Here is an 18,501-nt window from a genome sequence, read left to right on the forward strand (position 1 = left end):
ATATATATATATATATATATATATATATATATATATATATGTACACACACAGAAAATACAGCAACTTGTTTATGCATTTTCTTTCTTTTGTTGATTCATAAATTATTGCAAACAATGTTTCTCTCTTCAATATTTTGTAGGTGATTGAAGTATCTTTATTTTCATAATTCCTTCTTTAAGTATAGTGTTAAACACATCCTATACTAAAACACAATGGGCCTCATTACAAGTTTGGAGGTCGCCATGCCCTTATTAAGGGCATGGCTACCTCAAACTCGGGCCTGGCTCCGGGTCCCACAAAAGGGGACTTACCGGGCCATTCCGACCTTTGCGGGCCCGGTAATCCCCCTTGCGCGGGACCTGGAGCCGGTACGTCTCCATTCCCATTTGAGCCCCAATAGGGTTCAATGGGAATGGGGAGGATGGTGGCAGCGGTACCGTTTATAATGATGCCATTGCTACCATCCTGTTCTGCTTGGGGGTGCCAGACCAGGCGTGCAAAGTGGCACCCGCGAGCAGCACTCGCAATGTGGCGGCCCGGTATGAACGGTGCCAGTGCCTTACCAGCATCGTTCATCCCGTGGCCGCTACAATCGTAATGGGGCCCAATATGTTTTGCACATAAAACTGTTTTCCCTGTACACCATGTGCTGTGATGCCCACTTAGCACCCAAGTGTGCATGTACCCCCATTTCTTTTTGATCAGGGTCTGCGTCTCCACATTAATGGATAGTTGTTATTCCTAATGATTGTTTTCTAGGAGTTGAGGGGGTACTCTCTGCCCCCCTTATGAGCTGGACGTTTTGGTGGGGTGTTTAGCGAACCACCTCCCCCAGGACCTTCTAATCTTGTCAGACCCTGGAAAACAAACCTCCGTTTTTGTATAAACTATATTTAAAAAATGTTTTTGAAAGGATTCAGTGGGCCTCATTACGACCCTGGCGGAACAGGTTAAACGGCGCCGTAAAAGGTGACGGCGCCGTTCAACCCGTTCTGCCACATTACGAGGTCCCCTTGCAGGACACGTTAAGCACGCCTGGGAAAACCAGGCGTGCTTACCGGGTCCCGCGAGGGGAAGAGGGAGCACACAACGGGCCATCTCGTTATGGCCCGTTGTTTGCTCCCTCTCCCATTCCCATTAAGCCCTATGGGGGCAGACATGGGAATGGGGAAGGACCGTGTCCGGGTCTTTGAGGGAGGAATTACCGGGCCATCCGAACTCAGAATGGCCCGGTAAGTCCTCATTCCGAGGACCCGGACACGGATGCGATTTCGGCGGCAGCCATGCTGCCAATAGCGGCCTGGCTACCGGCCGAACTCGTAATGAGGGCCAGTGTTTTTGCTCATTACTTTCTTTCCCCTAACAGCCTTCAGAAGCGTCTAGATCTGTCTCTACCAGTAGCTGTATGAAAATAAAACTTCCATTACTTGCTTTCTGTGCCTCTAAATCTACCTTGCACTCTCTGTTTTTAATCGCATGTATCCCAGTTACATGCTGATTCTTATCCAGTCCGGGCTAGTGTTTCCTGGAGTAGTGCTGCCCCTGCCGTTTTGTGGAGCTAGATGTGTGCGTCTTTTACTTCACCATATGTGGTGAGCTGGCATTAATCTGGACATTGGTTGGAGTTTCAGAAAATACATATAGATTGGCCTCAGTGTCACCCGCATCATGCATTTTCCATAATTGTCTTAGGCTGCATGTTTTGGGCAGGGGCTGTTGTTCCAGCGATATGTCACTCTGCTGGGGATTGCTTTCCGTAATATTAATATTTCAATATTGCCTGACTACAGTGATGTGGTTTTAATCTCAAACGCAGGACACTGCGTGTGTCAATTTGATATATGGCTGTGTTTATTAGAAGTTATTTTATGTCATTGCGCGGTCATTACTTACTTCTGTATCTTTCCGGTTCTTTCTTTGCATAACGTCACCTTCCTCCGTAAATTGCTGTGCAGCGCAGCGCCACACTCTTGTTTCCTCGTTTCTGTTACTGACGATCGCCCTACAGATGCAGTCTGGTGCGGTCCTTTCTACAATTTCCTTCAGCGTATTGCCATGTATTGTTTTACTCAGTGGTGGAAATGGAAAACATGTGAAGGCGGATCCCACAGGGGCTGGGGCGGAGTTTGGAGGCGGGGTTCTGAGGAGGTGGAACGGAGAGGGGGTGGAGCTGGCAGTTGAACTCTGCTCAAAGGACATTTTCAAAATAATAGTTTAAAAATGTTCAATTTCTTTCATGCCGCTTCCTTTTCAGTAACTATGCTGGCAAAGTATAAAAGGTGAACACCAACACTGTTCATCAGTCACACGGATTAATGACCTGGTCACTCCTCTCGAGCTACCACAGAGACCTATTTCTTTAATATAAAAAAAAGGTTTTTATTATAAAGAAAGCAAATATACTCAAATACTTCATACATAAAGTTACATAAGGATTCAGTATCCCGTCCCCTTAGTACTTCGAAAAAGTATAACTTGCTAAATAGCGAAAGGGGTTAATTAACTTTCCTGTGTTTGCTTCACAGAAGAGTTTTTAAATGAACAATATAGTTCCCACTGTTGTTCACACAATACAATACTAGATGAATCACAGTTCTGTGTCTTAATCCAAACTGTACCACACCAGCAAGACCTAAGTGCTCTTAGTGCGGTGCTTGTACTGGACACCACACAACGTGTTTCGGAGCGTGTTGCCCCTTCTTCAGGTGTAACTGCTAACAGTAATTGTGATCTGTAAAAAGAGTAAAAAAAGAAAATATCTGTAAATAGAATATCCTGCCTTCTTAATGTCAATGCTCCACGTGATCAGTATTAATTCACACACCTGTCTGTTCTCCTAGTCTCTACTCCTATCTTCTGCTCCTACTGGACCATCACCAATTCCAGAGTCTGTAAGGGATATGATATATCTCTTTATGTAAAAGCTACTACCTTTGCTCAAGTCTGTACATGCATTTAATTTTGTATGGACATAATGTGTAATTCAAAGAAACCTACTTCAATAGGTGTAAATATCGTGGATCAAAGTTGTCTCTCCATTTCCAGGTTCCCCAGTCAATGGGCCTCATTACGACCCTGGTGGAAGACCATGGTGCTATTAGCACCATGGTCCATGCTGGTAAACTACCAACTCCGCCATGGAGAAAGGGGGAATTACCACCCCATTACAAGGTTGGCGGGCGGTAATTCCCCCTTCCTCCATGGCCCTTCCACATTCCCATTTTTGCCCCATAGGGCTCAATGGGAATGGGGAAGGCGCTAAGTAAGGTGCCGCAAATTGCGGCACCGTACTTAGCACCAAGGTCCCTTTGCGGGTCCCTACTTTAACGGCTGGTCTACACCAGCCGTTAAGGTCGGGTCCCGCAAAGGGACCTCGTAATTAGGCGCTAATAGGTTAACGGCGCCGCAGCCTTTTACGGCGCCGTTAACCCATTAGCGCCTGGGTCGTAATGAGGCCCAATGCCTCTCCCCTCTGTTCTGAACTAAAAGCCAAATCAGAGATCTCAGTTCCAATCTCCCAGATATTGTTAGTCTAATGATATCAATTGCAAATTTAACTTAAGCATTTGTTTCCATTATCTCCATGCCATTTACCTGTTGTAATCCAGCTTAAAGCTCGATGCGGGAAACGGACGCGGCTGTAAAAACAGCCTCCAGTCGGTATGCAGTAATAAAATCGCAGCAAAAATGTCACCATTACAAAAAATCGCGGCAAAAAGGCTGTGGTTTGACCCGGTAAAGGTGTACCCCATTATACCATTTAAGGGCAGCGGGGGTTGCGGCAGTGTCCCCCGCTCCACTTAAATGGTATAATGGATGTAGGGGTTGCGGATGTGTTCCCCGCATCTTTACATGGATTGCGGTGTCAAAACCACAGCCTTTTTGCCGTGATTTTTTGGGTAAACGGCCATTTTTGATGCGATTTTAACACATGGAACCCCTCCAGTCCCGCATTGGCTTTTATTGCTCTATTCCGGTTAAAGTCATGTGATCGTGACATCATTCTTGAGCTGTGACATGATCACGAGTTTGAGTACACGAACATCACTACGTGGCGGTGTCCACTTTAACAAAGTCATGATTATTAACAAAAACCTAGTGCGGGAACAGAGCGAAAACGAATCACCCTGCCTCCCGTTCCGTATCTGATATCTATTGTGGTCAAATTGTACGGGCTGAACTGCCTGAAATGTCACGTGCCCCATTGGAATACTCTACATGCCATCTTGGAGTTTCACATCTGATCTTAGGGATGCAGATTGTATGCAAGATTGTATGCTTATATCTGTGGGACTCAATTACCCCACATAGCAAAATCCTAAATGAAGATGCAAAAACGCGTTTATATGTGAAACCCAACTCCATGGGTTGTTAATAACATTGTCCTTCTGTATAAATCCAAATTAACCCCGGCTTTGATGGTGTGGTGACAACTTCACAGTGTGGAATAGGCAATTTCTCACCTTGGCAAAATAGGTTGACACTTGTAAGATACAAGATTTGTACATTGTGCAAAACTTTCTTTAACAATCATTTGGTAGGAATTGCTTATAGTACCCCCACCAGGGAACCCAAAAAACACACACACACACCTACACACACGTGCGCACCCAGACACACCTGCATACTTCCAGGGAGCATGCACCCTTGTGATTGATATCCACACAGTCACCTTAACAGGGAGGCACATCCGATTATGGCAATACAAGCAATGGTAAAGAGGATATGGCATGGTATTCAAATAATTTGGGAACAACCAGGATGCAGAGCCGCAGGAGAAACATACATGGGCAAGGTGACATGAGATGGACATGATAAGCAGCATCATGGCAGTAGCATGCACACTGTATCACCTTCTTCATGGCTCAGAAACACTAACCTTCCACTGCCGCATCCAATGTGCATCCTCTTCAAATATATGTAATAATAAATAAAAAAAAAAACAGTACTTGGTCTCACCTAGAGTGTCATTATTTTGCATGAAGGTGCACAATGGGCAACATCTAGGCTCCAATCAAGGAGAAAAGCTGGGATGCAATGGACCAATCAGAAGCAATTTCTGATTCACTATTCCTCTGACTGACAGCAAAGCCCAAATGAGATACTGAAAAGGTGCATGGGAGCCCCTCTACTGAGAACGAATATAGGTCAAATACCCTGCTCCATGGAATTTCACCTCACGGATGAGGCCCGACTAGGCCAAAACACGTGTCTGGGGTTGCTGATGGTACTCTTGTTCAGAGGAGATTTGCCTAGCATTTCGGTGCTGGACTGCACTTCTGGGTGGGACAAAGACTGATCTGCAAATGGGTATTTCTCCTATGTGAAGGGTGCAGTGAGTTAAAATGTGGTTGTAGACCCTCCTGAGTGGAAGAAATTTCATAGAACAGGGTATTTGACTCGTTTTTTCGTTCTCAGTAGAGGGGCTCCCACGCTCCTTTGTAATTCCATAATATATATGTAGGTACTACTACTGTGTGAGAGTCTGTTCTATCTAGCCAGACCTAAAAAAAGAAGGTAGAGAGGAAAGAGGAGGGCAGAAGAAGTAAAATAAATAGTGGTTTCCAGGAGGGAAATGGACTTGGAATAAAGGGACATAAATGTGGAGTACATTAAATTGATAGAGGTAAGATTACTTGTGAAGGCATCATGAAGCAGGACACAGCCAACAGATTCACGTTCTTAACAAAAGTGTCTTTATTATATGTGTCAGGATGGAGTAAGGCCTAACTTTCCCTGTGCTGAGGTGGGATTTCCCTACCTAAAGAAACTAAGGATAGTCTGTGTCAGTAAGTTCAACTTAAAAGTCTGCTGTGTCCAAAACCTATACTTGCCCTCACAACTAACGGAAGGAAATACACCAAACATGGGCTTATAAAGATTCTCAGATCTTTATTCAAATAACTGTACAGTTTACAAAGAAACAAAGTATCAGATAGCTATCTGGCCCTCAGTACATCACAGCGAATACCAGCCCTTTCGGTGTGAGAAGTGAGAGGTACTGGGCGTCTAAACATTTGCATCTTTTATACAGTTTCCAATCGTAATGTTCAACCCCTCTGCGGGTTAATAATTTTCAGTCTAGGGTTCGTGCCGAGTTCACCTCTAATTTATCCAGCTATATGCATGTGGATTATGTCTAGTTTGTATAACAACAAATCACAATGGCAACAGTGTATCTTTGAATTTAACATTTAAGCCTTAGTACACGTCCTATACAATGTAGTTCAACAAGTGTTCACGTTTAGTATCTACACAACATTGTATTTGATGTATAACCGTGGATCGGACTTGTTGCCGTAGGTAATCCTCGGCCTACAGGTCAAACGTAGAACAAGGTCTCATTACACGGTCCTAACATTTGGCCTATGGGCAGTTTGGACATTAACTTTGCACGAAGGTCAGGACGGCTAGTTTACAAGCGGGAAAACACTGTCCACCATTTTAGAACACAGAGTGACTTTGAAACGGAAATCAAAATGGCAGATGAACCTAAAATGGCGGCTAGGTCGATCTAAGGTCGGGACCTTGCAACACGGATTTCTTCGCAGAGCGACTGGGCTTAGGCCAATATATACAATAAAGGAGGTACAATATGATATCCCGTTTAACAGTACAACACATTTCCAGAATACCTCAGGGTTCCCTTCCTGAATGGTTAACACAGTTCCACCCAGTTCAAGTCTCTTGACTTTTACCAATACTTTCAGCTTCATTAAATACTCCTTTTGTCTTGCACTTCAGCACTTGTATTACACAGTCCTTGTCTTTGGGATTCTTTTGGCTCTTTCGCAAGCCAGGCTACTCAGTATAGACTCAGTTTTTGAACCACACGGTCCACCCATCACTTTGTGATGCTCTTCGCTTTCTTGTTTAACACATGTTTTCCAGCTAGTACCAGTGACAGTATTTTAACATATGTTGTGGTTTTCTCCTTGTCAGTCTTTTGGCTTTGCCACAACTTTTATGCAATTTTACTGTGGTGTATATCCTCTTTCACCACCTTGCTTTCACGTTGTCCATTCAAGTTCGGCGACTTGTGTTTCACACTGGCTTTTCACTTAGTTCATAATTATTCATGACAGGCTTTCACTTTGTTCATCAATGCTTGTTAGCAAGTTTCACTCTTTTCACAATAGCCCACTCACTTTCCTTTGCTATAATTTCACATGATTTCCATATCTTCTCGGTTCGGTAGTCAATATATGCCATTGTATTTCCCAAAATACTTGACAACTTGTTCATTGTTTATTATTCCTTCCTTCGGGAACTAATTAAAACTCATAAGAAATGGGTTCTGAGCCTGAAGGAAGGAATAATAAACAATGAACAAGTTGTCAAGTATTTTGAGAAATACAATGGCATATATTGAAATTAATATTTGAAGCGACCACGCAACCAACAGGGTTCGAGAAAGATGAAGTAACACCATTGAGATGTTCCACCACTGGACTAAGAACTGGGCAAATATGCTCTGCCTGAACTTCAGCATCTACATCGTCTTAGCCAAAGACGATTGCAACACGGCTTCTGATAAGTTTTCCTCCATCCTTTTTGTAGGGGGCTGCATTGCCACAGCCAACGAGGAATCTAGAGTGTTAATACTGCCAATTCGATTCTTCACAGGCATTTTCCGCAAAGCATACAGGTGGTCCCTCTCTAGCGGCGTGGGTGTAGGAGGTGATAAACCCCTCCATGTTTCTGTAGTAGCCATATAAATGTCCCTAAATGGCCCTAGTTCAAAAGTATCACCAGAAGACTGGAGCTTCCTGTCCTGAAGTCGTCATCTCCTCCGAGCACCATGACTTCGGCCAATCGTCTCCTAATCACAATATTATTATTATTATTATTGTATTTATTCAGCATAGACCTAGCTTCGAGAAGCAACGGAGCACTTTTCAACGGTATAGAACAGTACAGATACATAACGGAGTGCTTTACAGAGGATTACAACAGTACAGATATACAGCAGGGGTGGGATACAGAGGGGCACAAAGGAGTGGTCCAATAAAAACTGTGGATTCAGATGGAGTACCAGGCTGCACAAAATCATGTCCTTCTTGATGAGATCCATTGCTTGCCCCTCATCTAGGGGACTTAATTTTAGGGGAAATCTCAGTTACAGGGTTAGACGTAATTTTTGCGACATGAGGTCATTTTTGCCACATGAGGATAAACCTGAGCTCCGGTGACAGTCATTTTGGAGAGCACAGTTCCTTCGGTTAAAAAAAACAGTAGCCCTCCTTTCATCAAATAATAAAGCCTGCCCAGAGACAACAAACAACAACCCCCTGCACCTTAATATCTAAAGATATGACATTATGAGTCGTAAGAAACCAGGGGATAAAAAGCAACCAATCTGGAAAGGGTCTAAGGAATATCCTTTCCGACATGCCCCATGGCTGATACAGAAGTGCCCTGTAATGTGTCACACCAAACACATCCCGAAATGGACTCACCAGGAGGGCAGCATGACAGCAGGCACACCAACGCGCAGCAGCAGGAACACCGACTCAGGTGAAGCCGCCGGCATCTGGACCCTGACAAGGCCCAAACGGATTCCCTGCTACAGTGCTGCGATTCCCTGCTACAGTGCTGCGATTCCCTGCTACAGTGATGCGATGGATCAGCAAGGACCGCCAAGCGATGTAAAGGTGCAGGGGAAGATGCTTTTGTCGATGCACAAATGCAATGGTATCCAGTCACTGCGTCGAATACAGAGCATTGAATGCCAAAAGCATCGAAAAAATGCATCGAATAAAAGCATAGAATGCATTCTTTCAAAGGTAAAGGATTTATTTTAATTATAATGGGTTTTAAGGGGTAAAAAACGGGGTGGGAGGACCCCCCCATTAAAAAAAAAATAATAAATAAATGCATTCGATGCTTTTTTTTCATTGCTTTTTTTTTTAGATGCTACGGCATTCGATGCTTTGGCATTCGATGCAATCACTATAAACCAATCCAATTAGATAAATATAAATTGACTGAATCTGGCTAGCCACAGCACTGTTCTAGGCATAGCCACAATACCAAACTAGAGCAATGCAAACGTGTCTTCAGAAATGAATTTGATTAAATACCTTATTCGGCTTATGTATTATTTTCATGGTGATAATACCATGGTGATAATACCATGGTGATCAAACCTACTATACATGATTCAGTAACGTCTGCTACAGGGCTTCCAGTAGTTTTGGACATGAACTTGCACTGCCAGCCCAATGTTGTTGTCATTTCAAAATGGCCACGTTCCAGCAATAAAGCACCAAGCTTCGCTTTTCTAAAATCCCCATAGCATTAATTATGAGAGACGATTAATCAGGGAAAAGCAGGGCTAATCCGTGGTGTGCAATCAGTATGAAAGGATCCACGGAGGACACAGGGAATACTTTTCATAGATGTTCCAGTTTCACAGCGCACTCTGAAAGTGGAACCGATTGTTACATTAAAATAAATACTGGTATTTACATAGCGTGAAACCTGGAAAGCTGCACAAATGTGCATATCTTCCTGAATCCCGTATCCAAGAGTTCATAGCGTGAAACCTGGAAAGCTGCATAAATGTGCTTATCTTCCAGAATCCCGGATCCGAGAGTTCATAGCGTGGAACCTAGAAAACTGCATAAATGGGCGTATCTTCCTGAATCCCGGATCCAAGAGTTCAGAGCGTGAAACCTGCAAAGCTGCGTAAATGTGCGTATCTTCTTGAATTCCGGATCCGAGAGTTCATATCGTAAAGCCTCGGAAGTTACATAAATGTGTGTATCTTCCTGAATCCCGGATCCGAGAGTTCATAGCGTGAAACCTAGACAACTGCAGATATGTACATATCTTCCTGAATCCCAGATCCGAGAGTTCATAGTGTGAAACATGGAAAGCTGCATAAATGTGCGTATCTTCTTGAAACCCGGATCAGAGGGCTCATAGCGTGAAACCTGGAAAGCTGCGTAAAGGTGCGTATCTTCCTGAATCCCAGATCCGGAAGTTCATATTGTGAAACCTGGTAAGCTGCATAAATGTGCATATCTTCCTGAATCCCAGATCCGAGAGTTCATAGCATGAAACCTGGAAAGCTGCGTACATGTGCATATCTTCCTGAATCCCAGATCCTAGAGTTCATAGCGTGAAACCTGGAAAGCTGCAAACATGTATGTATCTTCCTGAATCACGGATCCGAGAGTTCATCAGAAGTAGGTCTGAAGTGATTGCAGAATTTCATACAAACAGCAGGACAGAATTCACCCCCGGAAGGTTCGGTCCTGCAATAATGCAATTGTACATGGCTGCCTGGGGCATGTCCAGTGAGATCAAATCAGGTATGCAATATTACAAGGGGCAGAGGAACGGGTCTGCTGTCATCATTTATTTTTCTGGTTATGACACTGAATGGTTGAACTCTTCCCTGTCAACAATCAGGAAGGTGAAAGTGGAGATGTTAACAAAAATGGGTCACAGTGTTAAAGGGGAGGCTTAAAAACAACAAAGCGAAGGGAAAAGAACGCACAGCAAGCGGCCTGGGCAGGAAGAAGAGGGAGCAGTGCATATCAACGCAGGAGGAAACATGAACACGGTCCAGGCTCAATTCTGAGGTCCATGTAAAATTGGAAAAGTGTTGCTCAGTGGAGGAACAACACTTTTTGAAAAGGCACCATTGACTGTGATGCACTGACATCAAAGCCTCATCTCTTGAATGTGTCTGAATTATGCCCTGACAGTAGCCCTAGTGACCATCCGAAAAGCAGGGCAGGCTCTGCGACTGGATTCTCCTTCCAGTGCATTTACATCTATCGCAAAACAAAAGAGGTGATGTCTGGAAGGTTTAGAATGAATCTTAACCACTGGCATCGCTCTGGGCAACCTTCAAACCATCGTTCTTTGCCTGCCAAGCCACTACAGAAAGGGGAAAGACCACGTGCAAATCAAGCTTGGTCCCACCCCAAAAGTCCAGCCCAAATTGATTGGTCACTTCCCTTCTGTACAAGAGCACAAGAAACCCCAGACATGTTTCGGCCTTGTTAGGCCTCGTCAGTGAGCAGTAGCTTGGGTCTATTGTACAAGTCTTTCCTGTGCAAGCTGGGCATTAACCAGATGACTGCACCACTTTTCTGATGTGTTGAATGCCCAAAGACACTTTCATAAATCAGAAAAGCAGCAAACCTTTGAGAAATGCTCACAGTGAGACTAATGCACGCGCTGCAGGTTAGAGTGTATATCCTTTTGCAGCTGGGAAGCACAGCAGCTCCCTCCAATCATTTCAATAACCGCACAATGGTGGTGTTGGGAACTGGCAGGAAGAACGCTTCCCACACTACTTTAAAGCAGAGCTCAGGATAAGACCCTCAGAGTTGTGCGCGTTGTGTGAAAAGAGTGCAGGCCGGAGTAAACAGTGAATGCAGACTCACATCTTGTAGTAAGATTACCCGGAACTGGTTTAACAGTTACCCACGGAGGACAGCACCTTACATCTGTAGGCCAACAGTTTAAACCTGGGCAGTTATTCGAATCAATTGACAATTATTGATCAGTTCGGCAGCCTTTTTGAAGTGATCAGGACACAGAAAATTGTACTTGAAGAGTTCAATTTGTTTCACCTGCAAGAACAAAAATGCGGTTGCCTGAACTTCCCTGCCCTAAGCCCTGGTGGCCACCCCCACAAGGGTTTACATTTCGCCCCACTGCCCGGCCAGGACCTGACAGACCCTGAAGACAGTGAGGCATGTTAAAAATGGACGGGAATTACAAAATTACAAAAAGGACGGGAATTACAAAAAGATGTTTTTCTATTACCAACATAAGGTAGATAGAAATAAAAAAACATGTTTTTTCTATTTCTCGTGTGAGTGCTGTTTGGGGCCGATTCATGGAATTTCATGCAGAAAAAAACAAGGAGCATACATGTCTGTTAATCATGCTGAAAAAAAACCCTGCAATTCCCACACTTTGTTAGAGTAACTTTTGAGTGAATTCATTTTTGGTTTTGTGAGCTAAGGATCTCGGAACTCTTACTCTGCTTCACAGCTTAAAAACAGTTGTCATATTTCTATTTTCCTTACAAGTCTTTGTTTAGCCTCTGATTTTTGGGAACGCACTTGCAGAGGTAGGGTTTCTTTAACTATTTTATTTCTCGATAGAATGTTCTACCTCCATTTTCCCTTCAGCCGACTTCAAAAGTGTACCTGTGCCTGTGGTGAGGAGAAATCAAAGACGGACAACAATGCATTATGCATAGCTAGCCATCCTGACTGTCATGTGAATGTGGACTGTCTTATCTCTGAGAAAAGTATATTTACCATCTTAAGGATAGGGAATTAATTCGGCTAAGGACTGGCTCATTTTGAGTCCTCCAACACAAGGCCTAAACTTGCCCAAAAAAGCCCCAAATAAATTAACCTGTCTCCTCTGGGTCCTCATGGACCTTGCTCAGACACCCATGATCCCTCTGACAACCATTAGTATTGCATATCCCACTAATCCATGTGGAGGGCTTCGTTGCTGAGGGTCCCATCAGCAACTTGCTAGCCATCAAGTGATCTTTCCTCTAAAATATCTTTCCTGATGTTGAAACTCTCACCATTAAGTATGTCACAGGGAGGCTCGATGCGCAAGCACTCATGGTCTGGGTACATTTACAGAAAGTTTAGACATGAAAAGGTGCCTTTTTTGAACCCAGGATCACTGGCAACCTCATATAGCACCCTGAGACCATGCCATCCCACATCAAAGCAGGAGAATCCATTTCCTTGTCAGACCCCATCAGATCCCAAGGAGGCCTCAGTCTCTAGGGGACTCTCCTAAAAATCCAATATCTCATGGAATGAGGGTGCGAACAGCTCTTAAACATGGCACTCTGAGAAGTCACCCTACTCCAGCAAAGCTTCTGTGACGGATAAGCTCACTGACACTGATTGGTGGAAGTGCACTCACCTGTCTCACTAGCATCACTCCCAGCCAGAGTATCCCTGATGGATGACCTCATTTGCTTTGCAGACATACCAATAGTGGTGGGCAAGTCAACAAAGGCTCTAGACTCGCTCGAGCCGAATGCCTGGCTTTGCCTCGGCTCTAAGTCATGTGCATCAAGAGAGCCACACCAAAGTCGACCACAACATCGAGGATCCTGACCTCCCCTTCCTTGTGCCTTTCCCTTTCATGGCGACTACTGCTTAAACAAATAAAGCACGATTGTGTTGAACTTCCGGGGCAAGCTAGCTCAGGTTCCCACACAATTTCAAAGTATCTTCATTTACAAGGTTGATTTGCTGTGTCTATCGATCTGCTCTCTTCTGTAGCGCAACTAACCCGTCGGCCGCAGGTCGCTTTGGCATGGGGTTTTGTCAGTAATAGATTTATTTAATAGAAATTGATTGGAGCAGCCTGGCCAAAGCGAGCCCAGGCATCAATAATGGAGGACAGCTCTGCAAAATATGTATTCTATTGAGATGTATGTTACATATTTACTTATAGGGTTCCATTAAGGCACAAAATACCAGGCTTGCAAAGGTGCAAAGCTTAACCAAAGGCACTTTCCGATGTTGCCTAAGGAGATATATGCCCCTTGACTGTGATGAGAGCGTAGGCAAAGGAACTCCCACACCTCATTATGGTCAGTTAGCACAACGAGTTCAGCGCTAGTTCTGACATCCGTGCGTAGTCTGCTGACGCAGGTTCGAATCCAGGTAGGGCCTGCTCAGCCTTTCATCCTTCCAAAGTCGATAAATTGAGTACCACTCAGTGGGATAATAATAAATGCTATTGCAGCGCTCAGATACCTGCAGGTTTTCTGCTCTATATTACAAAAAAATGAGTTATTATTACAGAGACCATAAACCGATCTTGTAAAGACCCTCCTTGGAGCTTATTAATTGTGAGAATTTGTGACCTATCAACAACATACCTTTCCATCTGAGAAAATGCAGGCCTCATTCAGCTTCAAGCTTTTCTAGAGGGACACCAGCTGCTAGGCAGGGGTCTGCATCAGCTCTCCTGATGTTTTGTACTATGACTACCATGACCCCACCCCATTGACTATGTTGGCTAGTGCTGATGGGAGTTGTAGTCCAATACACCTGGAGAGCCAAAGGTCATACCCCTGTGCTAGGGGAATGGCAGTCGATTTAGACCGCAAAGGCACAGAAACAGCCTTTCTGGATGTCAATGGCAATCTAGTCCAGCTCCCAATTGAGGATGGGTCAGCCACGCTGATGCCGTTGGACCTGTTGGCGGCACTTAGCATGATCAATCACCTCATCTTACTCTCTAGAGTCAGGAAGTTTATGGGTGTCCTGGACATTATCAAAGAAAAGATTGCCTCTAAATCTTTCCTTAGCAACATCGTTTCTAGGGTCATGGTGAAAACTTTTATCGCCACATGCTTTTATTAACTGTGGTGTCCCTTGAGGTTTTGGTCTTTCCCTAGTGGTGTTGTATAGCGCCTTTTTAGTTTGAGCTATTAGGTGTTGCTTGCGACACCTATAAGTCAAAACTATTGCATTGGAGTACAGATAGGGAGGACTAGCATATGAGGAGGGACACAGAGTCTGTAGGTGTTGTTTGGTTATTTGCCCATCTATTGCCAGTCCATGGCCATGCTAATCCCTAAGGCCATTCCCACCCATTCCTGCCTATGCCTGCCCAAAACACCTCCTTGTGGGAACACTTTGGGCACACTTTAATCAAGCCTTCCCTTCAGGCTTTGCATTCAAAGTGCCTGCCAGTGTTTGTTCAAAGCAGTCTTCTGAGAGTGTATGACTTAATTGGAGTTGTAAGCACATTACTGGTGTAATAAAAATGTCTTACCAGGCCTGCCTTCAGCCACTCCATTTATAGGCACTCTGCATGTCCTTCACTGAAGTCCTGTTCAACACAAGCACTGGAAAAGCTACTGAAATCCTGTTTAAAAGAAGCATTGGCAAAGCCAAAATATTTGGCTTATGCATATGTTTTAGGCTTTTGCCAGGCTCTGCTGTTAGATGCCCAGGTACTTGCACAATTTTGCACCTGTTTCCAACAATGGGTAGTTGATGCCACTATTGCTGCGCCTGGCAAATGCCTTTGCCATGCCTACACAAAAGCCCAAACAGTTGGCATTGCCAATGCTTGTTGCTATTTGCTGTTGCCCTGGCTGCGCGTGGGCCTGCACGAAAGAGGGAAGGAGGGTTGTTGCTTGACTAGTGGGAGAGCCAGATGCAAAAACTGGGCTGTTAATGGGTGGAGGTTGGCAGTGCCCAGATACTGTGTAATCCATATAAAACGGTCCAGTACTGTTTTATGCATTTTTGTTGTCCAGTCTTTGTATGTTTGTCGGCGCCCGTAAGCCTCATGGTCCTTTGGTGCGCCTTATAAATATATTAAAGTAAAGTAAATTGGTTCCGATCATGAGTGATTTTATCTTTAATATAATGCCAGCTCACACTTGGCTCCTCATTTTCCGGGCTCAACTGCACCATAGACTCACTAATCACAGCGTCCATGCTTTTAGAGGGAGAGTGCACTACCTCCATCGAGGCCGAAGGCATATAGGCAGAGTTACCAGGCTGACTTGGACTAGATACTTCATCAAATAAACCAGCAAGATCCTTCTGAATAGTGACTCCTTTCAGCTACACTGATTTTTGCCTGGCACATCCACACCAGCACCCCCGCCTCTTTCTCCCCTGAGTCCCAGCTCTTTTTGCGGAGGCGCTGTCTTCTAAGGGCGCTCTTAGCCATAACCTCCCGCACACGATTATTGCCCATGGCTATACATGTAGGAGGGTTTAGCCTTTCAATCACATAAGTTTGAGAGCCTGTTTCATTTAATGAGCAGGGCTTCATTTGTGAGGCAAGCGCTCTGGTAATGGACCAAGCGCAAACACTAGGAAATGTACATCCTGGACGGCAGGGAAGAGCTGGCGTAGATCTGAGAACAACAGACTGGAAAAACCAAATGGGACTGGTCTCCCACAGCACACTCTTTATTAGTAATCCGTGGCCCCACCCTCTCCAAAATATCCCTTATTGCCTTTAGCAGGCTCATTAGCTGCCTCTCCGGGAATGTCTCATGGGGTGAGGGGAAAATGAGGCGTATGGCGCAGAGGCAGAAGTTCCGAAGTCACCGGAAGGCTGGACACAGCGCTGAAGGAGCAAAACAAAATAGCGAACCGCGTGGTGAGCCGAGCCAATCAAACGCTTCCAGGTTAGAGGAAAGAACCTGGAAGCATGATGGCAGTGCCTGTTCCTGCCATCAAGCTGCACTGCAGCTCCAAGAGAACGCGACTGCAGCCACCTCTGACAGGGTTTGGCAGAATACCTTGGGGCTATGTTATCCAAAACGGAGGACCCAGTGTCTGAGAGGCCAAACCTTGGGTAGTTGTACCTATTGATGTGTGGTGAGCAAACAAATGACTAAATAAGGGTGCTTAGTTAGAGCTAACAAATACATCAGTCCCCCACACGTGCTATCTGTGCAAGACGATATCCTCTCATCTCCCATAACTACACAGACGATTCACAGATCATCTCCAGGCTCATGGGCCACCTTAGCGTAATTTGATTCTCATATTATTTCGATGAGACGTGGATGAAGGAGATCTAGTTGAGTCTATATGTGTGCATAACATTATTTCTGTTACTTGCCATTAAGACACTCCCAGAAAATCTGAGCAGGAATACTGTAGATGACTGTTCTGGAAACACACATGCTTACACAAACATGCTACATTTCTAGGAGTCAAGTTTGGCTCATCGCTATCCATGACTCGACATGCAACTTCAACCTTGTGAGCCTAATGTAGTCAGGCCCTTCTTCCCGCAATTCACCAGTTCTGCCATTGCACGCGCCATTTTAGGAGATAAAATAAACTACTGTACTGTCCTCCTTTCGAGCATGCGTAAATGCATTCTACAGGGCGTACGGGTGCTTCTAAACACAGCTGCTAGAATTGTAGCAGACACCCAGAGGAGAGGACATATCTCCCCAGAAGTGACAAAACAACACTAGCTCTTGTAAAAGCCAGAATTTCCTTTATTTTTTTCATTGTATTGGTTTAAATTAAAGCTTTAAAAAACACAAGTACATACAAAAAAAATTGTAAAACCAAATAAAGACAATAAACTTACAGTCATATTTTAATTTTTTATTTTTTATTGTTTCGGTGATAAATTTTACTTTACACCTTTACAAATATTAAAAACCATACAACATCTTAAGATCTCTTGTATACAAAAAACAGCCAAATTTCATTTCCTCTAAAACAAACTTTGAGATAAAATCCTTCGAGTGAGCGGAAACAGTGTGTTAGCAAACATAAAACTACTACAATATACTGTAAACGTATACAACTTAACAGAACAACTCTCTCCCAAAAATACCCTTATAGATGATAGGGCAGAGGTGAACAAAAAACAAAGGAGATACAACACGCAGTCAATCAAAGTTCAATAACACACAACACATAAGTAAATATAACAGTAAGTTCATATCCAAACTAATCATATCAGCCAAACCTCCTGTTACCTATTCGCAAGTGCCAACCCAATGTTGTTAAAACTTGCGTGATTCATCATCAATAACTGTTCTTCAATCAGATTAACCAGTCTAACAGTTGCTAGTATAATAGTATTAGAGGAGCCCTGCATGCATCTTATCCATATTAAATTGGCTTCAAAGCTCGAATGAGAAAAGAACAAAGAAGCCAAGCAACACGATCTTTGATTCGCAAAAAATTTACAATAAATAAATAGATGTTGAAGTGTTTCCTTTTCCAATCTGTTCAAGCAAAATCGACATCCATGTCCCATTGCCAACTCTCCATAACCGGCCCAAGACCGAATGCGCTCTCTCGTTTGGATAAGATCCAAACGGAAACGCATATAGGTCTGTCTGGCCCTTTTATCAGGAAAACATAAGATATAAGGTAACCTTGGGGTCACGGCATGTCTGAACAGCGCATAGGTCGCAAAGGAAGGATATTCCCCGACCTTGTCCGAATTTAGAGCCCACGCATTGCAAAAAAATCGAGTTCTGACTTTGCTTGGGGTTTTAATTAGGTCTGTCAAAGTCATATTAAGCGAAGCCAGAGCCTCCATTATTTCCTCCTTTACTTCCCGAACCGAGGCCGGGCAATGATTTTCCATCATTATATGAAACTCTTCATAGAGTGAGTTAGGGGGAGGTACAAGAAATTTACAAAAGGCATTTACCTTCCTCCAAAGATATTTATCAGCTAGAGAATAGAGTCCCAACTCATGTAATATGATGGGATTTGGTAAATAACTTGGTAGCCCTAGAATCTTCTTCCAGAGCTGACCTTGTATTTGATTTAACAGAGGCCCCAACTTCAACAGGCATATATCAAGAGTATAAAGCAGGATGGGCTCTATCTTCATCGTATAAAATTGGATGAGGGGCAGGAGAGAGAAGCTGCAATATTTAGCATTGATTATTCTCATTTGTCCCATTAACGGGGCAAGCTTCTCTTTCAGCAAAGCCCGCCATCCATCAATTGAGCTCCCATTAG

Source organism: Ambystoma mexicanum, chromosome 2p (genome assembly GCF_040938575.1).
Source record: "Ambystoma mexicanum isolate Mex_15411 chromosome 2p, UKY_AmexF1_1, whole genome shotgun sequence".
Classification (NCBI taxonomy): Eukaryota; Metazoa; Chordata; class Amphibia; order Caudata; family Ambystomatidae; genus Ambystoma; species Ambystoma mexicanum.